Here is an 18,626-nt window from a genome sequence, read left to right on the forward strand (position 1 = left end):
TAATTGGGGTCACTTCAAATTCCCATGAATAATATTATGTCAGGTTCTGTCATCTCTATTTAAGTTCCAAAGACTTCTAGAGTAGCACAACATTAGTCTGAAAATAAATACTTTTAGAACCTTAATTTGCACTACCTATTAGAGCTATTTCACTAGAGACACATTTTTCGTCAACAAATATTACGAAAAGGTCAAACGTATACTCAAACACATCGATTCTTAAATGATCGATTGTTTTCGAGGTATAAATAAATCACAGTAGTGTCCATATGTGAATACGTAACGATGATTCGCAAAACACATGTCTCCCCTTAAGTTATGAAATTTATCAAAGGAAAACAATCAGCTCTTGACAATAGCACATGTAATTATTTAAGCGTTGCTAGTTTCTAGTATAATGTATTGCTTTTACAACTGTGTGTACGAGATGCTGGACAGCTTGCACATCACTATCGCCAAGCAGAGCAACATCCTACAGGTGCAGTGTGTTGATGCCATGATGTTGATGTTGAGCCGATGATCAAAGCAGCGGTATGTTGACAGCCAATCATCGATTAGCGAGTGTCAAACGACAACGACAGCGACTCTGACTAGAGAAACTCGTCTAATCCTCCCAGCATCCCAGCATCCTAGCCAGCTGGCGTTGTTGCCATGTCACAAAAACATTCAGTCGAAGATGGATACAATTGGCTTACTTAACTCATGGAATGTATGAGGTAGGTATTGACTATTGGGTTGTATCGATAGTTTAAGTAGAAGATATTGTTAATATGATTTTCAATGAGTAGCTCAGCATCACTTTTGTCCGTAAACCTTTCAACCGGTATCGATTTAACTGGTCGTTGTGTGAAAACAATAATTTACTTTCATCCGGCTACGTGATGAACATTTTAAACCCGCTATGATCGGTTGAAAAAATAAGGAGGTTTCTCTAAACTAAAAAGACCTACATGACCCTCAAGCTTTCATTCTCACCGACATATACGATTTCTTCCAACCTGATAGATAATGGGCTTTCGAACACATTGATTGATATTATCCGGCAATCGTAACCTAGAAGGCCTCCGAGTCCCAAGGTGGCCGGACTCATAGCACTAAAAAACGTCTCTTCATATCCGAATTGAGATGGCGAATTTAGACACTCTGAACCATTTTTACAGCACAAACAAGCGGCGCGCGGCGCGAACCGCGTTGAGAGAAGGTGGTTATTATCGGCAATTATACAGAGTGAGCGGAGAGCGCACTGGAGCACTCACAGTCCGATCTCGTTGCGCACGATTCGTTGCTCAACACCTCGTCGAGTCTACTCAGTCTACTCTAGTTAACAGGTCAAACTGCTTACATTCACTACAGCTACAACTATCATCTACTTGTTGGCGCGAACCTGGTACAACAATTAAGTGTTGAAATGTGAGCAGAGATTAGTATGAGCATGTAAAAATAAATATTCATATTATGTTTGTCACTAAGGTCACATTTAAATTGTCTGTACAAAATTAGTTTAGGTCTTGATATACGAACAAAGATATATGACATACAGGACGAAAAATAAAAGGTTGAATCGAAAAGATACAGGTGGGCTGTTCTGTGCAGGACAATTTTGTAGGGATCTTTACATTCTCAGGTTGAGTTGAATGTGAAAAAATAATTTATGGAACAATACATGTATATGAGTTTCAAGTAGTGTTGAACAATGAATTTACATATACCTGAACAATTACGTTTACTAATTTAGGGTGTGTTCAGCAATGCCCTTTAATTTCTGTTTATGGAGGGGAATAGTGATATAAATTTTATTTCTTAAAGCCTCGTATATACTCGTGTACTTTTATCAAAAATGATTAAATATTAGCTTCAACATTCAAGTGATAAACAATTTTAAATATCATATACAAATAAGAGTTAAAAAGTAGACACTATACGCAATTATTTATTGGTCTCGACACAAGCATTAATTACAAGTCATACAGATCATACCTCAAACGTACAATTACCCACGCCTATAAAGAGTGTTTGCAATGAATCAACCACAAAAAACTTCATTGACGTCGAAAAACTTAAAATTTCAAACGCGCTGGATGCGCCAAATGGCCAGGTGCCGCCCACAACTTAGCCGGGCGGTGCTTTGTTGTGATCAGATACGAGTGTCCAATGTCCTGGCACTGGCAGCACAATGCGGCTGTATGCAGATGCCGGCCATAAATACACGAGGTGTCCAGTTTAATTGGTATGGAGGTATGCTGGCGGACTACCGTGCTGAGCCAGAGCGACGCTAAACACCGACGCAACCATTCATACCACCACAACTATACCACCACGGTACAACCATGGAGGTATGCTGGCGGACTACCGTGCTGAGCGACGCTAAACACCGACGCAACCATTCATACCACCACCACTATACCACCACGGTACAACCATGGAGGTATGCTGGCGGACTACCGTGCTGAGCGACGCTAAACACCGACGCAACCATTCATACCACCACCACTATACAACCACGGTACAACCATGGAGGTATGCTGGCGGACTACCGTGCTGAGCGACGCTAAACACCGACGCAACCATTCATACCACCACCACTATACCACCACGGTACAACCATGGAGGTATGCTGGCGGACTACCGTGCTGAGCGACGCTAAACACCGACGCAACCATTCATACCACCACCACTATACCACCACGGTACAACCATGGAGGTATGCTGGCGGACTACCGTGCTGAGTGACGCTAAACACCGACACAACCATTCATACCACCACGATAGAGTAAGCATGGAGGTAAACCCCAATGCCATTCCCCCACTAACCCTATATACTACTATGGTATAAACAAACACCGACGCCCAGCAGAGTTAATTAACCAACTGGTAATTGAATTACGAGGCATTGTTGGTGAAATGGGTTTTGGAACTGGGTAATTGCATTTCGTTGTTCTAGTTGATATATACTCATATGTTGGACAAGTTGGCAAAATGTTCCTTACATAGTGTTTATGTCACGAGAAATGAAAATAAGGAATCGCCTACTTAATGTTTTGTAAATAGTTAATAACTTGTAAACAAGCAAACTTAGGAAATGTCTTTAAATATAACATTATCAGTATTTCTTGAGGTTTCGTTTTATATGGGAATCTATGGAGGGGGGGGGAGTGAAAAATAATACTGAGGGATTAAGTTTTGAAAAGTAATAAAATAGGTCGAGAATGTTGGATAGAAAAATTATTTCTTTGCATTAACCTATTCCTAGCATACAGCACGTTATTAAATAAATAAATACAAATAAACAATAAACACAGTAGGCCTATTTTGTGATCGGTGGTAGGAGGTATCATACAGTGTGATAATCATTCAATTAATTATATTACGAAACAAAAGATGTTGACAAAAAATACGACAACATGCAATTAGTTAGATTTAAATCAATAAGTATAAAATCGAACATTCCTGCGGTATCTAAAGAAATAATAACGAAAACAGGAAGCAATAACGGTGGATTTATAACAAAACCTCTCTCCTATAAGATTGAAATATGACAATCCTTTATAAACACAAATGATCTTTTAAAAGGAAGAATCCGTGATTGTTTCGGTAAAACGAGACTCGAGAGATGTTTTCCTCGGCAGAGGGAAGCGGGAAATGGGTCAAACAGTGGCTGAACAGCTGAACAGTGAACACAGAACTCAGCAGGGGGAGTTGGTGAGGTGGTACAGTGGAAACAAAGCTACTGTATTGTGGTGATCTGACTTTACATTGCTATCTGTTAAGCTGTGGTTAACTTTGACTTTACAAAGCATCGTTCAATACCGAGAAGCTGAAGCATTCGTTTTCACATTATTTCGATTAATCATATCACTTTATTAGACAGCGACTTTCCTGACTGTATCTGAATGTGGATTGCTGAGTGAGCGTAAATTGAATGAAATCATCTTTATAGCCTTAATACTAAGTACAACTGATTTTTCCAGGACCATTTAAAAGACCAACGATCAAGGGCATTTTGACCAAGTTCTCAACCATTAAAATAATACTTACTTTGCTCAGAATCAATACGGCGACCTAAGATTACTAAGTAGGCATTCAGCCAGTTTTCTACTACAAATGTAATGATACAATATTGGAAAAGGTTCATAAGATGTACATATTAGAGCTATGTATTGTTCTATTTCGCAACAATGTACTCAATAATTAACCACTGCAAAATGTGATGCTGCTAAAATGAAAATTTTTAAAATGTCACATTAAATAAGGCTCATAAATATTCTACAATTTGAATACACGGACGTCAGGTTAAGTAAATTTTTGTTTAATTGCTTGCCAAAGTTGCACCGTATGCTAACATGAGTTTATAGATTCACTAAATCAAACGATAACCTCAAAACCAACGTTGGATTTCACGATTTTTGAAAATGTTATGGCGAAACAAAGTGCTTTCGCGATACGTGTCAACTCACATTGTTTGTGAGCTTTAGGGATTGAAAGTGTGAGAGGGTTAGGGAGAGATACTAGTTATGGGAGGGGGGAGGGGTGGGAGACATGGGAGAGACACACCCCACAATGATGTTTGGAACACAAAGTGCGAAACATTGTCAAGTGTCTTGTGATTCAGTAATTTATGTAGACTACTCAGATTAAACTGCTTGTCTCGTCGAGAGATTGTCAAGTAGCTAAACATTTTAATGAATTTTTCTTGGCGTTACAATTAAGTGATTGACCTGATAGACAGTGGTGAGCATTTATAATATCCCAGCAAACCAAGTATAGTAATTAAATTCTGTACTGATCAACTTCTAATGTGAAATGATTGTGTTTTTTACTATAATGTATAGTATATACTATAAATATGACAAAATTATTTGTTGAAGACCTATCAACGCATAGTAAAATTTTGGTGAAACTTCTGCAGACGGGAGGGCTACTTAACGTATATTATATCGTACACAGGGTACTTGAACACTTACACACATACTGGATACAATGTTTTAAGTCCACAGTTCATGAAACGGTAAACAGTGGCTAAATAATTTCCACGCCTGTTCAGAATGAAAGGAGGTTTCCAGCAATGTTTGGTTTAGATTATACGGCTAAAGAGGTAATTAGCATAAACGTGCACAGCGAAATACAGTACATACGGCCGCGATGCGACCATATGCTAGGGCTCACCATTCTACCAACGATACTTGTTTTATTAAACACTAAACACTACAATGCAACTGTTATAAATATGATTTAGTTTACCATATTTTAGCACAGATCTAGATTTCACGACTGAGAAACAATTTTTTCTATGTGCGAAGGAAAATACAGGTTATGATTAGAACGAATAATATCAAACAAGAAAGCGACAAAATTGCCTTAACGAACATTAACAAGCTTACCTTTTTAATATGTAAATACCTGATTAGGATTTGTTTGATTTGATTGGTTTTAAATGACGAATACATTTATTCAAATCGAAATCTGTTAAATTGCAATCAGTTGTAATCAATTTTACATGAAGCAATCAGTCTAAAATCCTTCCAATCAGTTAATTAATCCAGATGTAGCTTTAAACATTTACCACTTAGGAAATCACTACAGTATTATTCTGACAAACTTTGTATTTTAAAGTGAGGTTGACATACAAATACTACCGTATGATAATTTAACGACAAGAGTGTTAGTACGAAAATAATTATAACAGATTATATTCTAGGGTTTAAATTAAATAAGTTAACTATAGCATTGTATGTTTTTGGTGAGAATTTTGCCTCACTAGAAGGCCAAATAGCATTTTATTTTCTAGATAAGTGACTTACAGGTAAAAGTGGGCTCCGAACCACCAAGTTAATTCAAAATATCATTGGCAGAATTCAAACCCAGTTCTCCAGGACGGATGTTTCGCGCTCTAATCATATATAAAACCAGCCGCACTCTGCACCCAATTAGAGATATGTAGGTATAATTGACACGGTACGTGAACATAAACATGAAAGACATGGGCTGATCCCTAAAGTGTACTTACAAAACTAATTTCATACTATTTTTCGCTGCTTTTAGTTATTCGCTCTTTAAGTTTCGCCAACCAAACTAGAAGATGTAGTACGGGACACTGATACAACAAATCGCCCCATAATAGAGCCGGTGTTTCAAGGGAGAAAGTACTGTGAGGGCGGCCCTCCCCTAAATCAGTCGGACCGGGACCAATTGATTGTACATGGCTGTTACAAACAAGGTCCTAGTGCTAGAGGACGGAGAGCTTTTAACTGTTAGCTTCTACAAGTCTCTTAGCTGGTATTGTTCTAAGGAAACCTTTCTTTCCTTTCTTTTCCCTAAGTTTTCTAGGTAAATCCCGTCTTTAAAAAACTACTTTTGTCCAAAATCAAGTTTAGCTCATCACGTGGGCTTTGTTTGATACGATCATTTTAGTTATGACCTAAACTATATTATCACCAAAGGTGCAATTAATTTGGAACCGATTTGGTGTTACTGTAAGTACATTAGCCATGATGCAACCACATAGAATTTGTAACAAGTAAACGTTACAAAATAAAAATTTTCTCATTTATGTTTCCTCTTAAAATATGTGTCCTCAATGTGAAGCTTTGAATAACATATGCGGGGACAATAATACTAATGCGAAAACAACATATTAAATCGACGTAAGTGTGATTGAAATTTTAGACAATATATTGTATGCTCGGTTATTTCAAACACGTCCGAATTAATTTTTACTCAATGTCTCGTGAAAAAATGAGTTTCAGGCATAATGTTTACCATACCTATACCTAAATATGTATATTCAACTTTTCAAAATGTCAATAACCATTAACTACACAGATATCAACAACAATTACAGAGATATTTGTCATAGTCAGACAGCCCATAACGTGTGTTCGCAGTAAATTTCAAGTTTGACACAAAAAAGGTTTGTTTACATTACAGAGATAAATATGATGGGAAGGGACGGGGAGAGTACAAACGATAAATGTCACACAGTCCACTGCCATCACAATCACACGTCACCACATACGTCATCGCACCACGGCCTTTTGGTCCTTCATGAGCCGGATAATCGCTCTAGCAACGCGCTGTCGTCGCCACGTGTGTAAAACATTGTTTCCGGCATCAGACAGCTTTAATGTCTGGCGTGTGTCTAAGTGTCTAGGCAATAAGTCAAGGAATCGTTGAGGCGTTCACAGTTTAATGCTATCTGCATGAATGACAATGATATGATGAATTGTTATAATGTTGCCTACTCTGTTTGTGTTTTGAGGTATTGGAGACTTAAAAAAACAAACGGATAAATCCCAAAAGGAAACTAATGTACTTTCGGAAGATAAATATCACATTAATATCCATTTTGGAGCTAGGTGAACCAACCACGTATTTAGGTAAATCCTGTACATAAATTTAAAGGATAAAATCCCCTAAAATACATAAACCTTCCATCCATTAGCTAATCTTCTCGTAATATATTCACTAAACATTCACACCAAACCACTGATAAACCCCAGACTAAATTTACCAATCTCTTATTAATCTAATAACGACATTTCCAGAACGTGTCAGAAATGTTTTGACAGCTTTAATTCCTCACCAGGCCCATTAGGCACCTCGGAGATGACAAGTGTCCTTTCCCGCCAGAAAATCCGGATTCCGCGGGAAGACGCGTATCTTTTCCATTTATCACCGAATGTGAGGCTGGGGTTTAAGCAAGTGTCCAATTATGAGTTTATCTAGACAATCGTGGACACCCCCCCTCCCTCCCAAGGGCAACAGCTGATTGATGAGGGACGCTGGCAGTTTTTCAGTTTTCGGCCCTTGACAGTTTTCGAGGCCAAAAATAGATAAACATTCCGGGAACCCTAAAGTCAGGAATTCAAGTGGACGCAGCTGCCTTGGACCATTGTGGACCCCCGCGGCTCCAACCTGGGACCTGACTTTTACCTTCACAGCGAGTGGTATACCCGGACCTGCATGATTCCTTGGACAGATAAAAGCGTCTGCGCAATGTGAGTTGGACAACTAGACAGTTTAACGTTTGAATTGGACGGTTACAAGTTCATTTTCAACCGTTTGCTACTAAGACTATATTGAATTTGTTAAGGCCCAATGCAGAGAAGAGAAGTAATATTACTTTACTTCTCTGTGGGTCCACTGAAATTACTATTGCAGATTAAAAATTACATTTCACGATCTTATTTTTACCAATAATATTATCATCTAAACAATTAACAGACCAAGATCTAGACAAAGAGTACAGACCAAAGAAGTGAAAACCTCGATTTAGAAACGTCCAGTAATGGTATTCACAGCACATTCCAGTTTGGCGCAGGCACGACACATGTGCGGTGCTGTTGTTTATGGCAAAGTCACACTTCGCATAAACCCGAACTGCAGAAATAACCTCACACATAAACACCGGGAGTGTGAAGTGTAAACTGCAGTCCAAGCACGCAGCTTTGTTTAGACTAGGACACGCTCTAATCTGCGGTCTGCGTTCTGAAGACTAAACAAGACGCGTTTGGGATTAATAATTTTTGTATTTTACATTTACTGATCAATCAAAAGACAACATGCCAGTTTAATATATTGAGCTTCATATACTGTAACCTACATTCGATAGTTTATACTGTACTTTCTACTCTTCCTATTGCATTCAGTGGTCTAAATTTAGTACAAAAAGCCCCTTATACACTCTGTATTGTAAATTTACAAGTCAACCACAAAACAACAGTTTAATATAGGCTACATGTATTTATCACTTTACTACTAGTGCCACACACGGTAGTGTAACAGTAACAATTTCTTTTGAAGCATACATCCTTGAGTCTATGTAGTCGTATGTGTATGTGTGTGTATATGTATGTGTCTATGTAGTAATCACTTTTTGCCAATTTACTACTGAACAATTTACCATCCATTCTACATGCAGTAGTCTGATCACAATACAGAACTTCCTACTCTCCATATAACATTCTGTAACAAAACACGATACTCCATGCAAGTAAATAGCATATTCTACATTTAGTTGTCACCTACGACAAGCCAGTTCAACAATCAACACTCCGCTGTCCGTTCCACATTCAGTATATCACACAAGCTTACAACTTCCTACTCTCCGTTCCACATTGACCGTGCACGTCGGGCTAGTTGAGCTGGCAACCATATACATTCCAATCAGCTCACCTGGCAGGCGATAACTGAATGATTTGTCGGCTGACAATGCAAATCTTCGCTGCGTGTCGTGAATATATTGAGTGATTGCGCTGACTCGACGCCAGCAGCAATCAGGCGCAATCAGGCGAGACTGAGGAGCGAATCACAAGTGGCATTCAGCTACTGAATCGTTTGTGATACATATTAAGTATTTGCTTTGGCAACTTTCTGGGGTAGACTTCCGTATCTGTTGGCACAAACAACCGAATGAAAATATCGATTATTCGATTCTTTCATTCGACATATCGTTTGGTTGGTTAGGTTAGGTTAACCTAACCTAATCGATATTTTCATTCGGATGTTTTTGCTAACAGATATGGAAGTCTACCCCCTTTCTGCCTCAACCAGAGAGCACAGAATAGAAATTCTGTGCTCTCTGGCCTCAACAGTCCAAACACTTACTGTAAACACCGATGTACAAACTTTCATATAATTAATATATTCTCGGAGAAGTCTTGTTAGCTTTAGAGATTTTCCATACTTACCCTTCCCGTCTCCATTAACCATAGATTAAACATAATCCCTTGAGAAACATTGATCGTCCTTCTAGATACGTTCGGGATTTAGTCTGATGAATGTAGAGTGTGTTTTTTTACCTAAACCTAAAGAAAATTTGTTGTACAATGTCGCTTTTCCCTGACGTTATTACAATATATAGTCCTCACTCTTTCATGAATTCTAAAATATCCATATACATAGTCTGCAACAGCACTCTAATGGGTGTGGCAATTGACACACATCAAAACTGAATTAAATTTTTAGAAAAGGACGGTAAGTCTATTTTCAATATCCAAAACCAACTTGCCATAATTCCCATCTCCGTTATATTACCTCAATCGTGAATTGTTTGTTTATCACAGTCAAAACGTTTACCTTCTATAGCAACTATAGCTCGGTTTCTAGTTATATAAATAACTCGAATTTAGAAAATATTTTCTTTTAATCCACTGTATATTTTGTTCAAGCATCATACCTTCATAATTACACCCCTTCTCCCGATAGGATAGCCAGGAATTATTCTACTGCCACTATGCTAATTGTTCCTTGGAAGCACAATACATTTTGGTGATTAACCCAGTAAATCCCTCAATGAATGAACAATCCTCGAATGTTCCTACGAGATAACGCATAATCTCCACTAAAATAATTGCACTTCACAGTAGAAATTGGTTACGTTCATTTACGGCTCTGGAGGGTGAAGTAAGCGGATTAAATAGTACAATAACAGCAGAGAATCCAAAATGGGACATCTTCCCGGCTTGGCGGATTTAGAGGGGAGACAATCAGACAAATAGAGGATTGGCTGCACGGTGAATGCGGTGTAATACAATTATTGCAACTGACGTGTTAGATTAGAGGATTATAAGAGAGAAAATTCTTTTAACACGTCTATAGACGTAATATTAGCGTCACTGAAGTAAAAAATAGGGTAATTTTTTGCATTATTAAGCAATTTATATCACTAATGCCAAGAACCGACAGGAAGAATTGGGATGTAAACTTGTAACCACGCGGTGTGTTTTGTTGATCAAGTTTGTGTTATTTATTCATTGTTGTGGTAACCGTCCGGAATAGATAAAACCCCTCCAATAAACACACTTCAAATTAAAATAAAATACTATGATGGTTAACTTTAAGAATGCAATAGGGGAAAAATTAATAGGATTAAATGCAAAAAGTAAGATGGCAGTTGAGTAAATTAAGACAGACAAGAGAGGGGTTATTCATTTGGCTTTTGACCGCTCCCTTAACCTATTACCCTTTGACTCGACATATAATTAAACATCACTTCTCTTGGGTAGATTTCTTTTTGTTCTGAGATACTCTTAGTACAAAGATAATGAAATACATGTCGATTTGTTATGTTGGTTTAAAAATATTTAGGGCGCTACATAATTCATTTTAATAGTTCATCTTGTATTTAATAGTTAGAGGTGTATATTTTCATTGTTTAAATTAAAAGATGATTGAAGGTTTAAATAACTTAAAATGTTTAATTTGATTACATAACTAGGTTTAAATTCATTAATTTGGAGTCATATTTTTATTTCAAGCATGATCAGAATCTCAATACCACAGTACGCGTACTCTCAATAAGCAGCATTCAATTCAATAAATACTGAATTCGTTCTCAGCGAATCAAACCCCCAACAAAGAATCTATAGGATCAATCATGTAGTTTCAATTACCTTGTCCTATACTCAAAGCTACCACAGACCAAATTCAATTTCTCGACAGAAAAGAACCATTCAATGAACAACTCTCGTTGAAAGAGTTACGGCCCAAGAAATATTGTAAAAACAGACGTTTGAAAAGTTGACAAGTGGCTCTCGATGTGACTGCAGAGGTGAATTAAAACCTGCCGTTGCTTGGGGCAATTGAGGCAAATCTTTCAGTCAGATTACTCTGCGTTTGGCTGCACGCTAGAGAAGCTTTCAAGCAATTACCAAACAGAAACGGTCTCGTGTAGCATGAGGTGGACAAACCTGGGTACGAGGAAGCTGTAATCTACAAGAAGGACTTTTCACAAATCCTTTAAAAGCTTTGAAAATTAACAATAATTAGGTTCTACTTTTATAGATTAGTCGTATATGATATATATATCTGTAATATCAGTGGTAGGGTCTAATAAAAGATTTTGAAAATTATTCTTTATAATCCAGTTCATTTTTGACAAATAATTGTAGGGCTCATAGTTTTATACCTAAATATGATACCGTAGTAAAAAATCTCTTCTTATCTAAATAGCTATTCACCCAACCTATGTACAAACTATCCCTTTCACAGGATGCAGGTGGTTTTCTACTTAGCAGCTTAGAGGAAAATACTACTCAAAATCTAACAGCCACCCAAACCCGCCACGCCCCTAATGTTCACACCTTTAATTGCTGCAATTTGGTTAGATTAATGCCAAAGGCGTTAGAAACACTAAATCAACAACAGGTGAAACAACAAACACACTTTACTTCACAGCTGCTTCAACCCTTTCAAACCCTCGTGCTGTAGAGGCAGGTGTGAGCTTAATTAAACTGTGACTGTAGACTGTAGCTTTGGTTGAGGGTTGAGGTAAAACGTGTAATGATTTTGGATTGAGCCAATTATGAGTTACTTGTGACATAAATTTACTCTACTGTTATTTGTAGAAGTTATAGTTGATTGATGCATAAAATACATGAACTTCTGAATGGGGTACACTTCCAAAAACGCAGGAATAAGATACTCATGATGTATTATTTGCTCTAACATCAATGTACATATTAACTATATTGTTAATATCTGACGTTACAGTTGAATAATAATAATAGACAATTTTCTAAACAGTGAGAACTAGCAACTAGTCTTGGTGATAAAAACTAAGAAACATTTTTCAAAGGGGAATTTTAGCATTTTAACCGTTGTACAAGAACAGTGGATGTCAACATCGGTGATTTTTGAAATTGATTCACCAATAAATCTCAATATTTTATTTTGACACCCAAACACCTCCACATCTTTCCTCTCTAAATCACCAACCTCATATATCACCACTTATTATTATTCGACATGGTCAACACGGACGAAAATAAACACGGTTGAAAAACGGCGGGTAACCATAATGTTTATGGCGGGTTTATGAGCAATGGTGTTTTGAATGCCAACATAAAGGCGGGAGACCCCGCGGTGCGAGGTGTGGGACAGCGACTGTCGGACGTGGAAAAAGCAAAATAAATACTGTCCGGCCACAGATAACAATTTGAAACCGGTTTGAATAATAGTAGTTGGCGGCAGAGTAGATAAATCACCGTCCGACTAACGATGTTTGACAATTTATCAGAGGTGATCATAATCTGGGACTGCGAACTGCGGCTGCTGGGAGGCTTGGCGGCGACTGTATCCCGAACATCCCAGACTGAGGTGTAGGTGTTGGACGATATAGTAGTTATGGACTAAATAGAACTCCTTGTGCGATGTTTGGCAATTTATCAGAGGTGATCATAATCTGGGACTGCGAACTGTGGCTGCTGGGAGGCTTGGCGGCGACTGTATCCCGAACATCCCAGTAGGTATAGCTGTTGGACGATATAGTAGTAATGGACTAAATAGAACTGCTTGTGCGATGTTTGACAATTTATCAGAGGTGATCATAATCTGGGACTGCGAACTGCGGCTGCTGGGAGGCTTGGCGGCGACTGTATCCCGAACATCCCAGTAGGTATAGCTGTTGGACGATATAGTGGTTATGGAATCAATAGTACTGCATGTGTACTATCTTACCGTTTTTCTGGAAAAACTATAACTACTAATGGCATGGTAGTGTGAGGCAAGGCGTCATTAAGAAACACCCTTAGAGCTTTGTGGGGGAGAATTTTAGGTATATCCCGAAGAATAAGTTGTTTATGTTTAACAATATATAAAATATTGAAAATCAACCCTCAATTTCACAACCAATTATTACTTAAACTATAGAGCACATAGTCAATGAGAGATGGCTTTCCCTGTTGATAGGTCTCGTAATTGTAAGGCTATGAAGATCTTTTCTTTCCCCTTAACAAATTTGTTTTTCAATTTTACGGTTCACAATAATTAAATCCATACGACGAAAATGTACAATGTTAACATGAAAGCCTCATCATTATATAGGCTATCGATTGACACAAACTTAAAGTTGGGTAGTATCACTACCAACGTACGTCTAACATGGACACATAGAACATGAACGTATAATAATATAGAACAAGAAGTGTACTGTATTGTCAAACTATTGTGGTTGAGTCTTTTGGTTATATGTATCATAGTCTAAAGCAAATGTGCTGAAAGTATTTTCCCAAGTTTTAAATTAAAGTTGTTTAAAGGGTAAGGTTTTAACAGTACGATTTCGTACCATCCTTGACAGTGAAGCAATTTTTAACGAAATAGACTGACTCCCCAAACAGAATTTCTAAACTGTTTGATCTGTAAATAATTATCAATCCCTAGGTTTATATTTTGATTTTCAACTAAACACTTAACCAAAGCTGCGAGCACGGCACAGGTGATAGAGGAAGAGAGAGGGAAGGATATAATTAACAAAGCACTCCTTCCTGCCATTAACACTTCACAATAGTGCTGACTTGTTAGCCGGCCTAACTGCTCAATTTACATACATCAATGGTTCACAGTTTGATGCACTCGGATGAGAAAGGCGTTGACTTTGAACCGGTTCCTGCTAATCACAGCTTGTAAAAGTAACAGTTGGAGGTTTGGAGCTGTGATTGGATTGTTGAGAAACAAATCCTGATCGTGTTTCCCTAGTTAACTTGATGTTGGGTGTTGAAACTGAATTTGAATTATTTTTATTTGGGAATATGATTGAATGAGGAATATTAGCTACACACGACACACAATCCATATGTCTCTTCCTTGGTGAATTTGGCAGGAAAATATACAGCGAAATACTGTTATTCACATTGTAATTACTGTCTGTAAATTTCAGGAATTGTTTTAAAATCAACTTTTCAGAGAGAAAGTTGATTAGGCCTACATTTTAATATAAGCTATAGGCAGATTTTAATATTAGTGGTAATTTTAATTATTGCTGACTTAGATACTTTGCAAACTATGATTACTATGATACTGTGCCGACGTTATATGGTGACAAGATCAGGATTTGGTAAATAACCTTACAAAAAAAAGTAAAAGAATCAAAGAAAGATATATCGACTACGATATGGATCATTTCATAAGTACACGATGATTAAATACGTGCAAAAGAAAAATCTACAATATTCTTTAAAATGTAAACTTTGAAATCAACCAAAAAACAAATTTGACACAACATTGTAATTAACAGACTGAGTGTGACTTCTTTCCATCAACATTAAGTCGATAAACTATATTTAGCAAAAGAAGACGATTCAATCGTTACTAGAAGGCGCTGAGAAGGGTTTGTCGCCGAGGTACACCCCAGTGAGGAAGCAGGAGATAACAGAGCCATTCTCCACTGAGTGACTCAACTCTGCAGATGTAACTAGCTGGTGAAGATTAGCGGCTGCGGTGTATAATTACCTACAATGGGCCGGGATAGCCTGTGTATCGTAGGCCCGCGGTGATTCTGTGATGGCCATTCCGCGGATACTCTTCAAACTACACGCTCTTTGATATGCCGCATTATAGTGTGTGCCGAGTGACTTGGAACGTCCTGAGTTGAGAACACCGCTACCATAGAGTATAGTACTTAATCATCGTTACTACTGCAATGCAATGCATTGGTAAAGATGAGGTTCGTCTACATCTTTATTTGAGCTGTCTGAAATTTCCTCATAACTCCTAGTTTTTCAATTAAAAACCTTCCACCTCGAAGTGTGCAAATCTAATGTACGAAACTTCAATTGTCGAATCGAAAGATAAACTTAAACATGCGTCTCCGTACTTAATTAATCCTAATACTCACAAAACCTCATTTGCTTTCTTGGAACTTTCGATTTCTCTACGAAGAGCATAAAGATCCAAAACTCACCTGTAACACAAATCAAATTAGTTAGATTAGATACAAATTTCAAGTTAAGGTATATTAATATATGTTGGAAGGAAATGTGTACATTGTAAGTTACAAGACAATTTGTCGTTTATACAATTATCTAAATGTGTAACTTATGTGGCATGATAAATTAGGTAAGATAATAAGGTAATAAGATACCTAGATAAGTAAACAATAAGGATATGATAGTGTTTTTTTTACTTCGGAATCATATATTACATTATTTTAGCACAAGGTCGTTTAAAATTTAATACATATGTAAAGTATAACGTAAATCCAGTTAAACATCGAAGTCTAAAGCCCAAGGGATTTAGATAAAAAGAAATTAAAGGAACATGTCATGTTTGTTCAAAGATTGATGGCGCGTCATTCCAGTTAAAGATAATGGTTATTTGTCCGAGAACCCTCCCCACAGGCGGTCCATGACTCTGCCATTGTCCCGACAGTAAATAGTAAAGGTCCAAGAACACGTCCCTGAGGTACTCCGGCGGGACGTCCGCGATAGCATCTGGTCACCTGTCGCGCCTGCTCGTGTGTGGGAGGATATGGATGAAATAATAAAATCCTGAATACGAAAAATTTGGGAAAAAATATTTAGTCCAGTTACAAGGTAAAAAATCTTTACGAACAGTTTGGAGAAGCGTTAGTAGAATCTTGGTTTACGGGAGATGACCCCTTCGTTGAATTGGATTGACGAAGACAGTTGACAATCTCCCATCTGTATTTGTAGTTTGCTCCGAAGATAGTTTACTGCAACGCTCAGAAAAAGTTGGCCAATATATTCACCATATAACAATGCTAATCCAACCATTAATATTCCAAGGAACAGTTACAGAAAACTCGTATGAACTCATAAACCATCAAATGCACCATGTTCGTATAGTAAAAACATACATATACTGCAATGTTAACCTCTAACTACCGTAGTATTGGTCTATAAATCCTGAATTAATGGTCACATGAAATAGAAAAAGGTTGGAGTCTTCTATAAACCTAATCTGACGAAGCACCCAACAAATCATTGGACAACCGGGCAACCTCCCGCACTTGCATCTGCAAATACCTCCCATAAACCAGCGTGTACATGGCAATGCAGCTGCGGAGATATGCAGCGGATATTTATAGTCAACCCGACACGCAGCCAGGCCGTAAACCCACGGGAGGCCGGACTGGACTGGACTGGAGTGAGTCTCCTGGTGTGACAACGCGGTGAACCGAGTCCGGGAACATGTACTGGTCGTTAAACTAGCGGGAGCTAAATCATAAAATTACAATAAAGTGGGTAGATCAAACTGCGAAACTTATGATCCAAGTGAACTTCACTAAACGTTCTTCCTTGCCATTAAACGTGCAGATATTTTGAGGCGAAGTTTACAGTTACAGTCTAGGAATTATTTCATGACCACTTCCTAATTGGGATCAAGAGAAGTTTCCATTATGCCTACCTAGTTTCGGAAATGTCCGGGATAAAATTCTGGAATAGTAAAAAAATAACTTTAAGAAAAGATGTTGACGAGAGTGTGGTTAATTTGACAAAGCAAATCAAAACCTCCAGAGATATATACGCTGCAATACGCTTTATGGTTTATTACCAAACTGAAGGTACCGTATTCTGTATATTAACACATGACAACTTGGCTTGTATTGGTGTGAGTTTATTGTAATGTAAAGGTGGAACAAGCATCCATAGGTACTCCAAACAAGAGAGTCACACAATAGACCACAATTCCTTCAATTCGCTACCTCACGGTCCACTCCACCGATCATCAAAACAATCTTACAATTCCCATGGGTTCCAGTAAACACCAATCCCACCAGAATACCACTCGACCTATGCATTCTGCAATTGCTAATTTGATTCCTAATGGCAGAAATGACCGCTATCAAACGCAGGATGATCCCGTCTAACAAGAGTTCTCGTACAATCTTCTGATAATCTGACAGAGAGCCGAGCAGACGGCGGCGTCAAGGCAATCAAAACGTAGTCAGTGCGGCGCGATTATAACAGTACGGGGTCTATAACAAGACTCGAGACTGTGGTCTGTTGTCATTTACAGGACCGCTACACCGCTGGCTGCTGGCTGCTGGCTGCTGGCTGTGGTACCGCGAAGACAACCACCGCTGACCGCAGGCGACAATAGGTGGCGCTGTCGTCTAAGATGTAACGCTTGGTAACGAGAAATATTTAAACTGCAGAGGTGATGACAATGAGGCGGTTACAATTACCGATGGTTGTTTAGAAAGCGCTGACTTGTCTTTGATTCATCCCGTTGCTATGGTCCTAAAACCGTAGTGAGAGAATACGTGTATTCACATCCTGGAACGCTACCTTACCTACAACTCGGAACCATTGTGTTTAGAGGGCCACGGCATTGTCAAATAGGTAAAGCCATTGGCGAATGGTGGGAATTGGACATAGGACCTGTGATACCATTGCCAAGTGCTACCATGGACCAAGATGTACATACATGTTGACCATTGACTACCACTAGACTAGACTAGCTCGCTAGATTGGATTGATACGACACCACCATGTAGTGGGGTAAGTTAAAAGAATGATATGACTATTTGTTGCTGACTAAGATCAGCTGGTCCTATTAATAGCAAAGGCCGCCTATTGTATTGTAGCAGCAAGGACAATTAGTTGTGCTGTATAGAAAGCTTCAGGAACTTTCTTAGGATCAAGCCGATGACTATGAGTTCAGTAATCTTTAGTACTATTAAATTTTGGTTATGTGTAACAACACCTAAATAATCTCCTTACTATGTGAGCTATCTACCAAGCTGCCAATCTCTTTACATCTTGGTTGTAAAGAAATGTATGATTAAACGAATGGTTCGTGTGGTATTCTAGACAAAGATATAGCAGGGTGCAGGAGACACTGTTTTATCAACTCTACCTATTAAATTCAAGTAATTTGAAAAAAAG

General features: G+C 38.2%; 1 protein-coding gene across 2 annotated transcripts in view; it reads right to left on the reverse strand.

Annotated features, from left to right (window-relative positions):
* LOC128990762 (tyrosine-protein kinase Dnt-like) overlaps window positions 1-18,626 on the reverse strand; it is a 75,866-nt gene that overhangs the window by 20,946 nt on the left and 36,294 nt on the right. The window lies entirely within an intron of this gene.

Source organism: Macrosteles quadrilineatus, unplaced genomic scaffold (assembly GCF_028750875.1).
Source record: "Macrosteles quadrilineatus isolate MER2022 unplaced genomic scaffold, UCM_ALF_1.0 Scaffold_3__2_contigs__length_128488019, whole genome shotgun sequence".
NCBI lineage: Eukaryota > Metazoa > Arthropoda > Insecta > Hemiptera > Cicadellidae > Macrosteles > Macrosteles quadrilineatus.